General features: G+C 47.4%; 1 protein-coding gene across 1 annotated transcript in view; it reads right to left on the bottom strand.

Annotated features, from left to right (window-relative positions):
• LARS2 (leucyl-tRNA synthetase 2, mitochondrial) overlaps positions 1-14,992 on the bottom strand; it is a 186,776-nt gene extending 171,784 nt beyond the window's left edge. The window contains exons 1-2 of the mRNA XM_081792774.1: positions 14,877-14,992; positions 8,936-9,030 (exon numbers count right to left, since the gene is read on the bottom strand). The gene's annotated coding sequence lies outside the window, so the exon portion shown is untranslated. The remainder of the gene's footprint in view (positions 1-8,935; positions 9,031-14,876) is intronic.
• Positions 14,993-16,475: the final 1,483 nt, after the last annotated feature.

Here is a 16,475-nt window from a genome sequence, read left to right as displayed (position 1 = left end):
GTAAGTGCTAAAGTGCTGGCTAGTGGCCCCGAGCACAATAAAGCTGGGATGTGTGTCTCATGGACAAAGTACGTGTGTGAGGCAACTTTCCTTCGGCCGGAATTACAGGGCTGTGAGTTCAGCGCCAATGAATCAACCACGTATATGAAACAATGTGTCACTAAGCAGAAACCCACACTGGAGAAATTGATCAGCTGACAAAAACTCGAGGACCAGAGTTTTTGGGACCAGAGGCTTTCAGGAACATAACCCTGTATTTTCCTTAGGAGCAAAGCTTCAGTCTTGGCCCATACAGTGCTCGGGTGACTTTTTAGAACAAAATTGCCATGAACGACATGAGTCCACTGTAGATGGAGAGCAAATGGGAGCGGCCCGGCCTTTGTGACGTCATAGTGAGTGGTCAAGAGCACGTGCCAGGGGCGGAGACAGCCGGGCTTTGAAGCTCAGCTCTGCGCTGCTTTCAAGATGAAGGATTGTGGGCCAGCTCCTCAGCCCCCCTGAGCCTCAGCTGCTCAGTCTGTAAAATGAGGATTATTGTGCCCACCTGTTAGGTTGCTCGGAGGATGAAAAATCTTTTAATGAGATTATTATGTAAAGTGCTTTGCCAAGTTCCAGACAGAGTATACAATCAACAAATGGCATTTGTTACTTTTATTGACTGTAAGGAGTTGGTCTATGCACACTGCTAAGTGCCAAGATGGTATAGGAAAGCAATAGATCTCCTGTCTATTACAGGCCCCCTTCAGGCGAGGAGGAAATGGCATGGAATGCGTGTGCATCGGTGATATTGCCACCAGAGAGCAAGCTCCTTGAGGACCGGAACTGAATCTTCAAAAAAACCAAAAATTGTTTTTGTTTTATTTATTTTTTGGAGAGAGAGAGGCAGAGTAGGAGTGGAGGAGGAGCAGAGAGGGAGACACAGAATCCGAAGCAGGCTCCAGGCTCTGAGCTGTCAGCACAGAGCCCAAGGCGGGGCTCGAACTCGTGAACGGTGAGATCACGACCTGAACCGACGTCAGGAGCTTATCCGACTGAGGCACCCAGGCACCCCAGGACCGGAACTGAAGCTTGCGCACACCCTCAGTGACACCTTGCCAAATGAATAAGCTCAGGAGGGAGGCAGATCCGGGGTAGAATCGTAGTGTAGTCACTCGCTGGCTGTGCGACCTTGGACAGATCCCCTACCCTTGCTTTTCCCGCCTTCAACAATAATGGCATTGGCTTTGCCCAGATGGTGTCACAATTAAGTACAACAACCCACGTAAAATGCCTCCCTTGGTGCCTGGCACATGGGGCTTTGGGTAAATGTTTTAGTTTTCTGGACCTGCTGAGGCCAGCCGGCTTCCTTGATTATATCTCAGCTCATCCACTGACCCCTCACACCCTCGTCCTTGGCTCTAAATTCCCACTTTTCCTTGTTATAGTCACAGCTGAGCCTAGTCCCCCATCTGTATTGCAAAACCCCATTGCAGCGGTCCCTACCTCTCTCACCAAAGTCCCCCTCATCATTTTAACAAGTGTTATGGATAATTCTTTAACAGTTCTTGCTGAGCTGAATGAAAGTCAAACGTAGCATTGAGGGGCCAAAGGACTCATGATAATCTTTCCAGAACCAGCGTCAGAAAGGTCAGGAACTAAGAAACTGAGAAAATAGGAAACTAGGAAACTAAGATCAGATGTCTTTCTGAAGGTTGCCACAAAGCAGTCTTGACCTTGAGGGGCCTGGAGTAAAATCAACATTTTCCTAGGTGCCTGATATTAAAAAGCACCCATTTTGGTCATCCCTTCCAGGGTACAGAGTCTGCTGAAAGTGACCTCTTTTGTTGACTTTTTAAATTTGGGGTTTCCCCCCATCAAAAAAGTGCCATTTATAATAGGGCTTGCGTGTTCATGAGAAAACCCATTTGGAGTGACTCACGCCACAATTATACTTGGACACAGAAGCGGACCTTGGGATTAAGTTTTTAATCTGTTCATTACAGGGGAGACAAAGAATCCTTTCCGTTGCTGCAAATCTTCTTAGGCCTTGTGATTGCTTCTAGAAACAGATAATCCTATTTGAAGAAATACTGAATGTATAAAACAGTACAGATGGTCCCTGACATACGATGGTTCTACTTATGATTTTTTGACTTGACAATGGTGAGAAAGCGATATGCATTCAGTAGAAAGTGTACTTTGAATTTTGAATGTTGATATTTTCCCGGGCTAATGCTATGCAGTCTGGTCCTCTCACAGGATGCCGGGCAGGTGCAGTGACCACAGCTCCCAGTCAGCCCCGAGGTCATGAGGGTGAACAACCACCACACTGATAACCATCCTGCACCCCTACAACCTTCCCGTTTTTCACTTTCGGGACAGTATTCAATAAATCACATGAGCTATTTAGCACTATATTATCAAGTAGACTGTAGGCTCATGTAAGTGTTCTGAGCATGTTTAAATTCGGCCAGCCTAAGCTGTGACGTTCAGTGGGTTAGGTGTGCTACGTGCATTTCTGACTTGGGGCGCCCGGGTGGCTCAGTTGGTCAAGCGTCCGACTTCGGCTCAGGTCATGATCTCACGGATCGTGGGTCGGAGCCCCGTGCAGAGCCTGGAGCCTGCTTCACATTCTGTGTGTCTCTCTCTCCCTGCCCCTCCCCTACTCGTGCTTTTGTGCGCTCTCTCAAAAATAAATAAACAAACATTGAAAAGTATTTTAAAAAATAAATAAATGCATTTGTCGACTTACAACATTTTCAACATGTGATGGGTTTCTTGAGACATAACCCCATAGTAAGTCCAGGAAGATCTGTATGTATTGAATTTAATTTGCCTGGAATATACTCGAATTTGTTATTGCTGGTCTAAGAGTGGGCTATAGGGGACATGGATTTATTTGCAAATGCATGAAATGTATCTTGCCCATCTCTTGGTGGTTTCTGCAATTTTAATAAATAAATGTTAATAAGCTCTTATAGCCCCTACACCTCTGGCTTCAATTTGGCCTTTAGTCATACCATCTTTTGGCATCACTTGCGTTCTTGTACAATTAACTAGCCCTTGAATTTATGTGCACATGTCTTTCCCTCCCAAGTAGACAATAAATTAACTAAGCCAACAATCATACTCCTCTGATCATCGATCAGCAGTAGAGTTTTATACACAGAGAACACAAGTTGTGTGTTACTCCCTAAGGTCCAGCTTAGTGTTTTACAGCCCAAGTTGCACAGCAGACAAATAAGAGACAGCATAGGCCTCAGTTTCCCACTCTGCCCAATTTACGGGGTGTAGAGATCTTGTATGTAAAGAATTAACAAGGGCTACGCACACGCAGGGAGCCCGGGAACTGGTGGGCTGATATTAATGGTAACAATAATGCAGTTGCCCCTCAATGTCCTGCAGTGGCTAGCAGGATTTGCTGACAGGTCCTTCATCTGAAGTGGCTTCCCAATGGCTGCTGACAAACACACCCCAAGTTGAGAGGGTGGCAAACATATCTATCCTTTTCCTACTAGTCACCTTTCAGACCAGGCAGAATATGTGTCTGAGAAGCACCTAGAGTCCCTCCTTTCTGGCACCCTCTCTCCTCCCTCCTCATTCCATGTAGACTTTTTTTACCCTTCGTGACCCTCCACCCACCCACAGAGTTTCTAAATCTACACGACAAACCACCCTTTCTCTCCCTAAGACTGACTGCCTTTTGTGGCAGAGTTTCATGTTCTTCTACTGAACGACCTCTCTCCTGCCAGCGTGGAAGATAAGAATGATAAAGGGAGACGAGGGACTGAAAATCCCGTTTGGCAAAACAACAACAACAAAATCACCACCACCATAAGCATCACCGTCAGCACCATCATCCATCACCATCAGCATCACCATTACCATCAGCATCAACATCACCATCAGCCACCCATCACCACACCATCACCATGATCATCATCAATGAGCATCACCATCACCATCACCAGCAGCAGCAGCAGCAGCATCTGAATTCTCTACCTGGAGCCCAGGGTGAAAGGAGGGCAGGGGGAAAGAAAGAGAAGCTCAGCCATGTTCAAGTGCTTGACAAGAGGCACAGAAGGAAGAGGAGAAGCAGAAGAAGACCAGAAGGAGAAAGAGGAGGAGAAGACTGAGAAGAAGGATGAGAAGGAGAAGAATGTAGAAGACGAAGAGCAAGTGGTCTTGGGATGCGGCAGGCAACGAGATATTTATTATCCCTGGCCCTCAGCCTCAGGTAGGGAAATGCCATTCTCTTGGGCACAAAGGGTTGAAAAGACAGGATGACCACCAAGATGTGGTTTATCAGCCAACCGGACTGTTCTGTAGCTGTTTAAATCTTGACCACCCTGGCCCCAGAAAGAGGAGGAGGATGCTAAGAGCTCTCAATTACAGGATCCTTGTTACTGGCCTGGTACTGCACCAAGCTGGGTGGCCGAAAGCAAACCATTTCACCTCTCTAATCTCCAGCTTTGTCATCTGTCAAGGGGAACAGGTGTGTGGCACCTTCCTCACAGATCTGTTGTAAGGACTGAACGAGAGAATGCATGGAAAGCAGTTGGCACAATGTAATGGCAGCCCTTAGTACTGTAGGTGAGGCTGCCCCTCCCAGGAGCTCAGGGCGGGGCAGGCAAGGCAACGTGGCCAGTGTGCAGGTCCAGTAAAGGTGTAGGCTGCTTAGTGCTGACAAATCGCAAAGAAGTATGTTTTCAATACTTTTCCCCCGGCTCAGTCCCCACATCATCCAGAAGGTATGAGACAGGGTTAGTTGAACCTCTGCTTGTCAAAAGGGTTAGTTGAACCTCTGCTTGTCAAACGTGTATGTGCGTATGGATCACCCAGGGATCAGAAAGTTTGGGGTGGGCCTGAGATGTTGCATTTCTAGCAGGCTCCCGGGAGATGCTGGTGCTGTCAGCCCATGGCCTGCCCTGTGAGTACCAAGAGCTAACTGGTATCTCTGGTGTAACACAGTCAGTTATGACATCAGAGCGACACAGAAGTAAAGACAAGAAACATGGCCACTGATACGCTTCCCAATACTTGCTTATTCTGTCAAATTTGGGAGCACAAGTCCACCTGAATGAGTGGGAAGCTTGCATAATAATACCTTAAGAAGAAGAAAGGAAGGGAGGGAGGAGGGAGGAGGGAGGAGGGAGGAAGGAGGAAGGACACAAGGCAAGAAAGAAGGGAGAGGGGAGGGAGGGAGGAAAGAAGTGAAATGAAATGAAAACAAATGGCTTCTAAGGCCATACCGTAAAAAACAAGCTAATAGATTTTGCCAGATAGAAATTGGTCCTATTGGACTTACTTATAAATACATTTAAATTACATGAAATTAGCCAGCTGTTCATCAAACGGAGGTTGCCAAAGTGCTTGGGAAAGATTTTTTAAAGAATGTTAACAGCTCTCCACCTGAGTCTTGCTTACATGTCAAATTTGCTTAGCAGATCCGAAAGCAAAGACAAATCCCTCTCAAAATAACCAAGTTTCCTTCTGAATCGAACTAACCACACATGAACAATTCAATTCAACCCATCAATGTCTGAACAGCTTGTACATACCAAGCACCATCTTCTGTCCTGCAGATAAGGAGAAAAAAAGACACTGGGAGCCTGGGTGGCTCTGTCAGTTAAGTGTCCGACTTCAGCTCAGGTCATGATCTCATGGTTCGTGGGTATGAGCCCCATGTTGGGCTCTATGCTGACAGCTCAGAGACAGGAGCCTGCTTCAGATTCTGTGTCTCCCTCTCTCTCTGCCCCTCCCCTGCTCGTGCTCTCTCTCTCTCTCTCTCTCTCAAAAATAAACATTAAAAAAATTTTTTTAAGACACTAAATGCACATTCTCAAGAGCTCAGGGCTAATGGTGGAGACAGACAATTGAACCCCCCCTTCCCCTTAATCTGTGATGGCAGTAAGAATGGGGACTAAGGGGGTGCCTGGCTGGCTTAGTCGATGGAGCGTGCAATTCTTGACCTCGGAGTTGTGAGCTCAAGCCCCATGTTGGGTATAGAGATTACTTAAAAATAAAGTCTTAAAAAAAAAGAATAGGGAGTATGGAACACATAGAGGATGGACATAGCCTTCAGCCTGGAGAGGAAGGAGAGTACAGGAAATAGAGATAGATCGGGGAAGACATCCTGGAGGAAGTGATTTGAGTGCTGTCCTGCTTGTGTGGTTGTAAAACAATCTTCTGGATGTCCATTCTTCACATCCTCAAAACTACATCTAGGAAGATGCAGGGCAAGACAAGCAATTTCTGAAGTCCTCTGGCCTCCATGGTCAGGAACAGCTAGCTGCCTGGGAAGTCTTCAGTTCCTTGACTCTTTTGCCAACTCCTACCTCCCAAGGCCAGTAGGGGGCAGAGCCAGTAGCCCTGAGTGGAAAGAAGTCTCCAGGAATTGCCTTGAAATTACACTAATGTATTCATTAGCATCTCATTAGCATCCTTTGACAACAGTAAATAATTCATTGGTTCTGCTCTAGAATATCTAACGGAGTGGTCCAAACTCCTTTGCAGAAGGGGCAGGCCTAAGGAGCTGGGGGAGGGCTGAACTGGGGCAGCTGCTCTCACACTGAGAAGTCTTCCCTCATGGGCCCACAGTGTCACTCTGATGGGAGAGAACAAAGCAACACATCACTTTCGCTTCACCCGAGAAGAAGACCCCCTTTTTCTCCCATAAACGAGACCCTCTGAAAGAAGGGGAAACTGACCAGGGTGACCCACTTTCGAAACAGAATAAAGATTTGCTGTCAGAAAGCTCACAACAAGCCCACATCAGCCTCCCCCCAGGCTACAGAGGTGCTATACAGAGAAAGATCCATGCCAAATTATGAGAAGTTCTACGATGCAGAGACCTTACAGCATCATTTGGCAAAGGGTTTCCCCAAAACTTATTGACCATGGAACCATTATTTTAATTGCGGAGGACTTATTAATATTCATCAAACACTGGTGTTCCATGGAGCTGAGATGCAGTTTGAGTCCAAAGGCTGTCTGTTGGCAGAAGTCCTTCTCACTCGGGGAGGTCAGTCTTTGTTCTATAAAGGCCTTCAACCGATTGGACGAGACCCACCCACATCACGGAGGGGAATCTGCTTTAGTGAAAGTCTATTGATTTAATGGTTGATTTCAACCATAAAGCACTTTCACAGAAACATCCGGAATAACGTCTGACCAAATACCTGGGCACCATGACCCAACCAAGTTGACACATAACATTAACCATCACAGTGCTCGATTTGGTGTCATGTCACTCCATATGGTGTCGGCTAAGGAGCTCGCCTGGGGCTGGAGGAACCAAACCTTCCTAGATGACTCATTCACACAGCGGCGAGTCAGTGCTGGCTGTGGGCTGGGAGCTCGGCTGGGCTGTTGGGGTGGAGATGGGGGACCGGGTTTCTCTCTCCACGGACTTCTCCATGAGGCTGGAAGCCCATCTTCTCCCTCCAGCAAGATGACTGACTTCGAAAGCAGGCGTTCTAGGACATGTTAAACTCCACCCTCCAATTATCATTTTTTCCCCATGCAAAATACCTTCACCCCTGCAACTCACATCCCTTTACCACACCTGGCGCAAGGACCAGGGTCTCATCAGCCAAATAACGTTCAAGTGTGGATGAGGTTTGTCAGGTCCAGTTCAAAGGTAGCGACAAAACATTCCACCCATGGGGAAGTGGGGTGGATGTCCCCTCCCTGGGAATCTGGGGCTGGGGAGCTCCGTTGACCTTGTTGGTAAACAGAAGATGGCAAAATAATGCCATGGTGGCTGCTAGGCCTGGGCCTTAAAGAGACTGGTGCTTTCTGCTTTCTGCCTCTTGGAACACTTGCTCTGGGCCCTAAGCCATTGTGAAGTCCAACACCCCTGAGACCCCAATGCTAGAGCAGCCACAGATAGATAGATGTTCCAGTCTGTAGTGACTACTGAGCCCAGCCTTCCAGCCACCCCCAATGAGGCTCCAGACATGTGAATGACGCCATCTTGGGCCCTCCAGATCAGCCGGGACACCAGATGTATGGCACTGAGTAACCTCCGTGGGCACCCCGAGGAATAGGTCTGCCCAGATTCCTGACCCACAGAATCATATATTTAAAAAATTGTTGTTTTAAGCCACAGCAATAGATAATAGGAACAAATGGCATTTTGACATCTTTTTTAGTTCAGAAGTTGATAAACTCTTTGTGTTTCATCACAGGAACCCCTTTTCTAATAAAATTTCACACAGAACCCTAATATGTGAAGAGGTATGAGGGAGCTACTTGAAGGAAGGATGGGGGTCCCGAACTCTCCATGATTTAAACTCCCTTGGCGCACCTGGGTGGCTCAGTCGGTTAAGCATCCGACTTTAGCTCAGGTCACGTTCTCGCTGTTCATGAGTTCGAGCCCCGGGTCAGGCTCTGTGCTGACAGCTCCGAGCCTGGAGCTTGCTTCTGATTCTGTGTCTCCCTCTCTCTCTCTGCCCCTCCCCCCCCCTCTCTCTCTCTCTCTCTCTCTCTCTCTCTCCCTCTCCCTCTCTCTCTTTCAAAAATAAATAAAACATAAAATAATAAATAAATAAATAAATAAATAAATAAATAAAAAATAAACTCCCTCAATCCTCTTATCCCTGCCCCCTGGCTAAAGCACCTCTGGAAACACACAGAGACCTGAGAACACAATCACAGACTGCAAATCTAGTCCTCTTTGTTCTATAAAGACTGTATTTGAGGTTCAAGGGCTAAATGGTTTGCTTTATGTAAGCACGTCTCAAAATGCGGTCCCCAGATCACCAGCATCAACACCATCTGGAAATTTATGAGAAATGCAAATTGTCCAGCCATACATCTGGACAAATCAGAAACAGGGGTGGGGGCCCAGCACCCTGTGCTTTAACAAGCCCTGTCGGGGATTCCTTCCACAAGCTCCAGTTTGAGAACCACTGCTCTGTACCACAGGGTGAGGTAATTACCAAGCACGTACCTTGACTTGATCAGATCTGGGTTTGAATTCCTGAACACTTCCTAGCTTTGTGATTTTCGGCAAGTTACTGACTGTCTCAGCCTCAGTTTCCCTCTCTGGAAAGAGAAGAGAGTAGTAACTACTGGTTAGGACCATCCCTCTGACGGTCCCAACCTTCTTGGGTGCTGGAAACAAAGAGAGGGCTCTAAGGTCCAGGTTGATGTGGTAACTGAGGCCATCTGGAAGAGGGAATGGTGGCCATTTCCCGAGTTGGGGTCATAGGTTTTCTTCTAAGCATCCTTGACTAGTTCCGAGAGCAGGGGAGACAATGAGGATACACAACCACTGGGATTTAATTTACACTGACCGGCTTCACCCGAATTTCAGAGAAGCCTCAGTGTCCAGCCCACAGGCTCAAGTCCGCCACTGCCATGCCCCTGTCTGCAGCCCCAGCCCAAGAGCCCTGTGCCTCTCCTGGGCTCCCCCTGGACCTGCCCGCATGATGAAGCAAGCCAGATCACAGTTGGTTCTGCCTCTAATGACTTCATCTGCCTATTTTTTCCTTCTTTCTCGCAATAATGTCAATACCAGAAGGAGGAGGTTGTCAGGGCAACCCGGAGTGGAGGTGGGAAGTCCATCCTTGACCTAAACCTTAAGTCTGTTTGGTTAAACACCCACTGAGTTCTTGGCTGCCTGGTTTCCTAGTAGCAAGAATGTAAAAATTCGACGTTTTCTGTTTTTCTCCTTTTTTTCTCTCCCTGTAATAATCTCTGTCTCTCCCCCCACCTCTCTTTTTCTCTCTCTCTCTCTCCCCCTCTCCTGGGGCACCTGGGTGGCTCAGTCAGTTGAGCATCTGATTTCGGCTCAGGTCATAATCTCCCGGTTTGTGAGTTTGAGCCCCGTGTTGGGCTCTGTGCTGACAGCTCAGAGCCTGGAATATGCTTTGGATTCTGTGTCTCCCTCTCTGTCTGCCCCTCCCCTAATTGCATTCTGTCTCTCTCTCTCTCTCTCTCTCTCAAAAATAAATAAACATTAAAAATTTTTTTTAAAACAAAGAGTTCCCAATGGCCAAATCTGAGATAATTTGAGCAACGAATAATCATAGTAATGAATTATAACCCATAGGAAAAAAGAAAACATCCACAAGTCCACACTGATTAAGTAAATATTTGAATAAATAAATAAGAAGGAACAGTTCTACTTTACAGCAGAATTTCAATTAATAAATGTAGAAGGAATGATAGAAACAGGAAACCAAGAGGCAAACAGCACAGCAATAACTGTTGATCCGAAAGTATCATCAATGGCTGCTAAAATCTGTGGGCCAATGAATGAGAAATGGATATTTCCATAGACTCAAGATAATTACTCAATACAAAGGGGAAAATAGAAATCAAGCAGACACCCATCACCTTAACCAAGGGATCAACGTCAACATTACCAGTAATGACATGTTGATATCACACATCCCTGAGAGCATTCACAATGTCACTTCTGGTATTCTTGTCCAAAAGGCATCACCTCAACCTAATCACAAGAAAACCTCAGACAAACGCAAATCGAGGGACATTCTACAAAAATGCTCGACCAGTACTCTTCAGAAGTGCCAAGGTCGTAAAAGACAAGGCAAGACTGAGAACCTCTCCCAGATTAAAGGAGGTTAAGGAAACAAAAACTAAATGCAACATGGGGATTCTGGATTGGATTCTGAGCTAGTCAAAGGCGATTAGCAGAAAAACCAAGTGTATCAGTTAGGATTCTTAGCTGCAGGCAACAGAAACCAACCTCTGGCTAAACAAGATTTATCAGAAAAGAATCAGAGCTGGAAGGAAGAGGCTAGATTTGAACCTAAACAGATGGGCTCTGGAGGTCCAACACCTACGTTTTGCTTCCTTCTGACGAACAAATGAGCCTTTAATGAGACATTCTGTGTTCCAGGCACCAGAGATACAAAACTGAGCAGACTCAGTCCCTGAATATAATTGAAACCATGTTGGTATCCCCAGTCCTGAGCACAGTATCACTCCTGGACGGTGTTTAACAAATGGCAGTTGCATGATTCAATGAACCAATGTGGCAGCTAGCCCCCAAGGTGGCTCCCAATGATCTCCCTTCCTGTTATTTACCCCTCAGGTAGTCCCCTCCTATGCTTTGGTACCAATATAATATGGTGGAAGAGATGGTCTATGATTTCTAGGGTTCGATCATAAAAGATATTGTGGCCTCAACCTCCTTTTCTAGGATCACTTGCTCTGGGGCAGCCAGCTGCCAAAGTCATGGACACTGGAGCAGTCCGGGTTCAATAGTGAGAAACGGACACCTCTTGCCAACAGCCATGTGAGGAGGGCCATTTTGGAAACAGATCCTTGAGTTCCAGTCAAGGCTTCAGGTGACTAAGTTCTGGCTGACATCCTGACATCAACATCCTGAGAGACCTCAAGCCAAAACCACCTAGCCAAACTGCTTCTGATTTCCTGACCTACCAAAACTTTGTAATAATAATCATTGTTGTTTTAGATAGTCAACTATTGGGGCAATTTGTTACCCAGCAATAGATAGCTAATACAATCAGTGAATGAGTGAATGTCAGACCTACACTTTCCTTCCTATGTCCCACGCTGACCACCACAGCACTGATGATATTTGGTTGTTCATACACCTGCATCACCTCGATGCCCTGAGAACAAAGACGTTCCTTTTTCTCTGGATCCCAATAGCCTTCTGCCATACCTGACATGTAGTGGTTGCTCAATAAATATTTGTTGAGTGAATCAGTGTGAAGAGACAAATGGAGTCCTAAACCCATCTTTATCCAGAGTTCCCCAGCAATCCTAAAAATATTGCCACCGGGGAGGAAGAAAAGGAATAGATTTTGAATAAGAACCCTGAAATCAGTAGGGTTTTTTTTTTTTTCACCTGACTTCCAATCACCCATGTTTTCCAAAAGTACTTGAAATAGGAGCGGAAGTGTTTGGTAAAGAGAGCAACACCCTCCCCGCTACCCACTTGAGTTAAGGAATGGCCCCTTCTTCCAAGCCACGAAGGTATAAAGTGACGCTTCACAGGTCACCTTGGTGGGCTGGCTTGTCACTATTTTGCAAGTACCACAATGTATAGAAATTAGCTATCTTCAAAATGTGCTTATTTTCATCTACTTGGAGAACTAACAAGCAGCCAGTAAAAATGATAAGAACTATAGGGGTGCCCCAGGGGGCTCAGTCGGTTAAGCGTCCGACTTCTGCTCAGGTCATGACCTTGCCGTTCGTGAGTTCGAGCCTTGCATCAGGCTCTGTGCTGACAGCTGAGAGCCTGGAGCCTGCTTCATATTCTGTGTCTCCCTCTCTCTCTGCCCCTTCCCCACTCATTTTCTCTCTCTTTCTCTCTCTCAAAAATAAATGAACATTAAAAATATATATAAGAACTATTAATCAATACGGAAAATATATCACTTTTGGTGAGAAGAGCAAGAATGAAATTCCATGTGCATCACAGAGACTGTATAGCCCTGGAGGTGGCCGGGACAGTGATCCACATTATCGCTCCGGTTGTACAGAGAAAGAAGCGGAGGCCACGGATTAGAAACCCAATAAGATGTCACAGAGCTAGAACCTGGGTCAAGCCCTCTGGCCTCCACGTTAATGGCCTGTCCATTAGACCCTAGTGCGGCAGTTCTCAAACTTCTTGTTCTCGGGACCCCCTTACACTGTTAAAAATCACCGAAGCCCCCGAAGAGCTTTTGTAAACTCCAAGAGGACAGGGCCAGGGATCAGCCTTTGCTCAGCTTTGTGGGCTCATCCCCTCGCCATTGAACACACACACAGTAGGTGGTCCATTCTTGCAGCAGGATGAGAGAGAGGATGGGAGGGAAGGAAAGACCGCCCCAGGCCCAAAGTGGCCCCACCATCTCACCAGCACCGCCTCCGGATGCCGCCACCTGCCATAAGCCCCGCCCCTTCCGGAATGCCGGAAGCGACCAATAGTTAGAATCCGCAGATGCTCATTGGCACCGTGATAGAGCACTTACTATGTACCAGGCGCTTTTCTCTCACTTTCCATGGATGGTATTTACCCCTCAACAGGAGCAACCTATTTCTCGGATGCTATTATTTTTCTTTTTTAATTGTAGTTGACATATACTATTAAGTTCGTTTCAGGTGTGCTACCTAGGGATTCGGCAATTACATGCATTATGAAATTCAGCTTGCATTATTTTTACAGATGAGGAAACTTAGGCACACACAGAAAGGCTAAATACCCTGCCCACAGTTACAAGATCAGCGAAGAGTGGACCCGGGGTTCACTCCAGACTCCGCCGACTCAGCTACAGCTCGGTGCTGCCTCTCGCAGTGGGAAAGGGGCTCACACAGCCGGGGGCACCTCAGTGGAGATCGATGAGGACTCGGCAAGGGGAAAAGAGCCAGGGAAGCGGCCTCTGGTCCACACTCACCGCTTCAACCACATGGGAATATACCCAAGTTCAGCGGGTGCACACGTTTAACAATCCACCCTGGAGGGGCAGGGACTGATGTGGAAGCATTCGCCCATTTCCGTGGTGTAAATGTTTTCTTAGCCTGGCTGATTTCGAGAAACTCCTGAGTATTTATGAAATTCCTGAGTATTTAACAAGGCACTCTTGGCAACCAGAATGAGCCGGCTCCAACACCCCACTGTACCAGCCAGTCCAGCAGCACTGATTTGGCCCCTTGGGTCCCCAGCAACACACAAGACACTAACCAAGCAACTGCCATGAGATGGACTATTGTTAATATCATTATACCAATGACAACACTGAGGCTCCACACAGATAATTTTCTCGGGGCTACAGAGCTGGAACGAAAGCGAGCAGGGAATCAAGTTCGAGTCTCTAAACCCACACCGGTCAGTATGGTAAGCACGAGCCACATGTGACTATTGAACACTAGATGTGTGACTGGCCCAAGCTGAGATGCCGCTGAGAGCGTAAAACACACACCAGGTTTCGAAGACTTTGTTAAAAGAAAGAAGAATGTAAAGGATCGCATTTATATACACACACACACACACACATATACACATATATATACACATGTATACATATGTATATACACACACATATATATATACACATTTTTAAAACTTTTTTGTTAACGTTTATTTATTTTTGAGAGATAGAGAGACAGACCATGAGTGGGGAGGGGCAGAGAGAGAGAGGGAGACACAGAATCTGCAGCTGGTTCCAGGCTCCGAGCTGTCAGCACAGAGCCCAAGGCGGGGCTTGAACCCACGAACTGTGAGATCATGACCTGAGCCGAAGTCGGACACTTAACTGACTGAGCCACCCAGGCGTCCCTTGTTTATGTATTTTTACATTGACTGTATGTTGAAATGATAATATTTGGGACAGGTGGAGTTAAATAAAATATATTCTTGAAATTAATTTCATTCTTTTCTAAAGTGGCCACGAGGAAATTATAAGCTAGGTGTTTAGCTCACATTATATTTCTAGGAGCATGACTCTAGACTCCTGGTCTAGTGCTCCCTCCCGCAGCACTAGGGACCCATAAATCAGGGACCCATAAATCCCTGCAGAGTCTTGTGTTCGAGAACGCATGTGCTCATGCCCATGCACACACACACACACACACACACACACACACACACACAATCCCTCTTGTGGAAGGACTGATCGCACTCTCTGTCTCCTCCCCACAAACACTCACCACTCACCCCTCAGAGCCTCTCAGTGGCCATAAAGATACACAGCCCCCCACACCTGTCCGCAGAGCATCTGCCTGAGGACCTCAGCCCCTCCAAACGACCTTGACACCTGGACAGAAATGCCACCCTGGAGCACCTGCTGGGGGAGCCCCCCACCCACAGATCAGCATCACTCTGTCTGGCTGGGCGGTGGGCAGGGGGCAGTCAGCACCTCTCTCACCAGCCTTAGTTTCTTTGGGGAGCCCTTCGAGGGAAGGATATTTACCTCCGTGTGGCAAAATTACTGTCCTTGGGTAACAAGAGCGACGGCTCGGGTGTTCGAGAAGGAAATCGCTTCTTTTCAGCCCCAGCTTTTTCCCAGCTTTCTTCCTGAATTTTCCAGCTTGCACTTTTCCCGACAGTGGTTGCCTATGACAGAGGGGGCCAGATCAGAAGCCCACTGCTGCCGGCTTCTCAGAGGACTTGCACACTTTTGTGCATGTGTTTGGGGGTGTGGGGGTGGGTGGGGAAAGCAGGAAAATCAACATGTTCTCTGTCGGCCTCCCCTCTGCCTCATTCACAAGCCTGCTTGTTCAGCACCCTGCTGGCTGTGCTCTGGCCGCACCGAGCCGCCGCTTCCCGAATTTTTAGGAGTCAGGCTGTTTCAAGTTCACAGCCGTTGGGCATCTCCAAAGGGTTTTGTTTTTTCTTTCCTTAAGTATCAAAACACAGACCTTCTGGCCCAGGTGACATTAATCTGACAATTACATGGAGGTAATTATCCAAATGCAGACTTTGGATTCTATAAACAGACACTGCCACAGCCCCCACTGTGGCCCAGCAGGACCCTGTTTACCGAGGTCTCAGCAACCTCCCCGGCACCCGTCACAACAGCCAGCGAGGGTTTATAAAGACTCATCACAAAACACAGATAGACTCCGGAGATACAGCCTTCCCGCTTACAGTTGCTTAATTAGATGGAATATTGCCTGTTGGATTCCAACCAGGTGAGCTTCCATAGACACATCTGACTACAGAGAAGGCTCTGGGCTGGGCCGGGGCAGGGCAAGGCTGAAGATTCTAGAAGCTGCGGTATGACAGGATGAGGGCTGTGTTAGAAGGGATGGCCGGTCTCCTGAGTCACACTGCCATGACTTAGCTTTGAAACCTGGACACATGGCTGTCCCTCTGGGCCTTCTTTCTTCCCTCAGTAAAATAAGATGGCGGTGGGTTGGCCTCCTGCAGGCTCTGCAAGATCAAGGTTGCAAGTAGCTGAAAAACCCCAACTCAAACCCGTTTGTCATTTGTTCCTTCAGGGAACAAGAGGCAAAAGAGGGTGACCCTCAAGCAAGAGACAGTCCGCGTTCTGTGTCGTCAGAGGCCCAGGTTTCTTCTCTGCTGGCCACACTGCGTAGTGGCACCTTGTGACCACGCAGCCATTTCAGGTGTCACAGCCCAAGCCATCTCAGGGGCAAGAGAGAGATGGCCTACCTCTCCTGCAGCCTCATTCCCAAAGGCTCCTCCCAGAGACCTCCCCTCTCACATCTCATTGGAGGAACGTGGTCACATGACCGCTCCTGAGCCAATCATTGGTCGGGGCACCTCGCCAGATGACTTAGAACCAGCCTGGATTTAAAACGAGTTACCCTCCAGGGTGCCTGGGTGACTAGGTCGCTTGAGCTTCTGGCTCTGGCTCAGGTCATGACCTCACGGTTTGTGGGTTCGAGCCCCGGGCCGGGCTCTGTGCTGACAGCTTCACGCCTGCTTGGGATTTTCTCTCTCTGCTTCTCCTACCCTCCCCCCCAAAAATAAATAAATATTTTTTAAAGACTTTTTTTTTTTTTTTTTTTTTTTTAAGGAATGTATTGACTTCTATGAACTGAAA

The sequence above is a fragment of the Panthera onca genome, chromosome A2 (genome assembly GCF_046562875.1).
Source record: "Panthera onca isolate mPanOnc1 chromosome A2, mPanOnc1 haplotype 2, whole genome shotgun sequence".
NCBI classification, from domain to species: domain Eukaryota; kingdom Metazoa; phylum Chordata; class Mammalia; order Carnivora; family Felidae; genus Panthera; species Panthera onca.
This window is presented reverse-complemented; position numbering and strand designations above follow the sequence as displayed.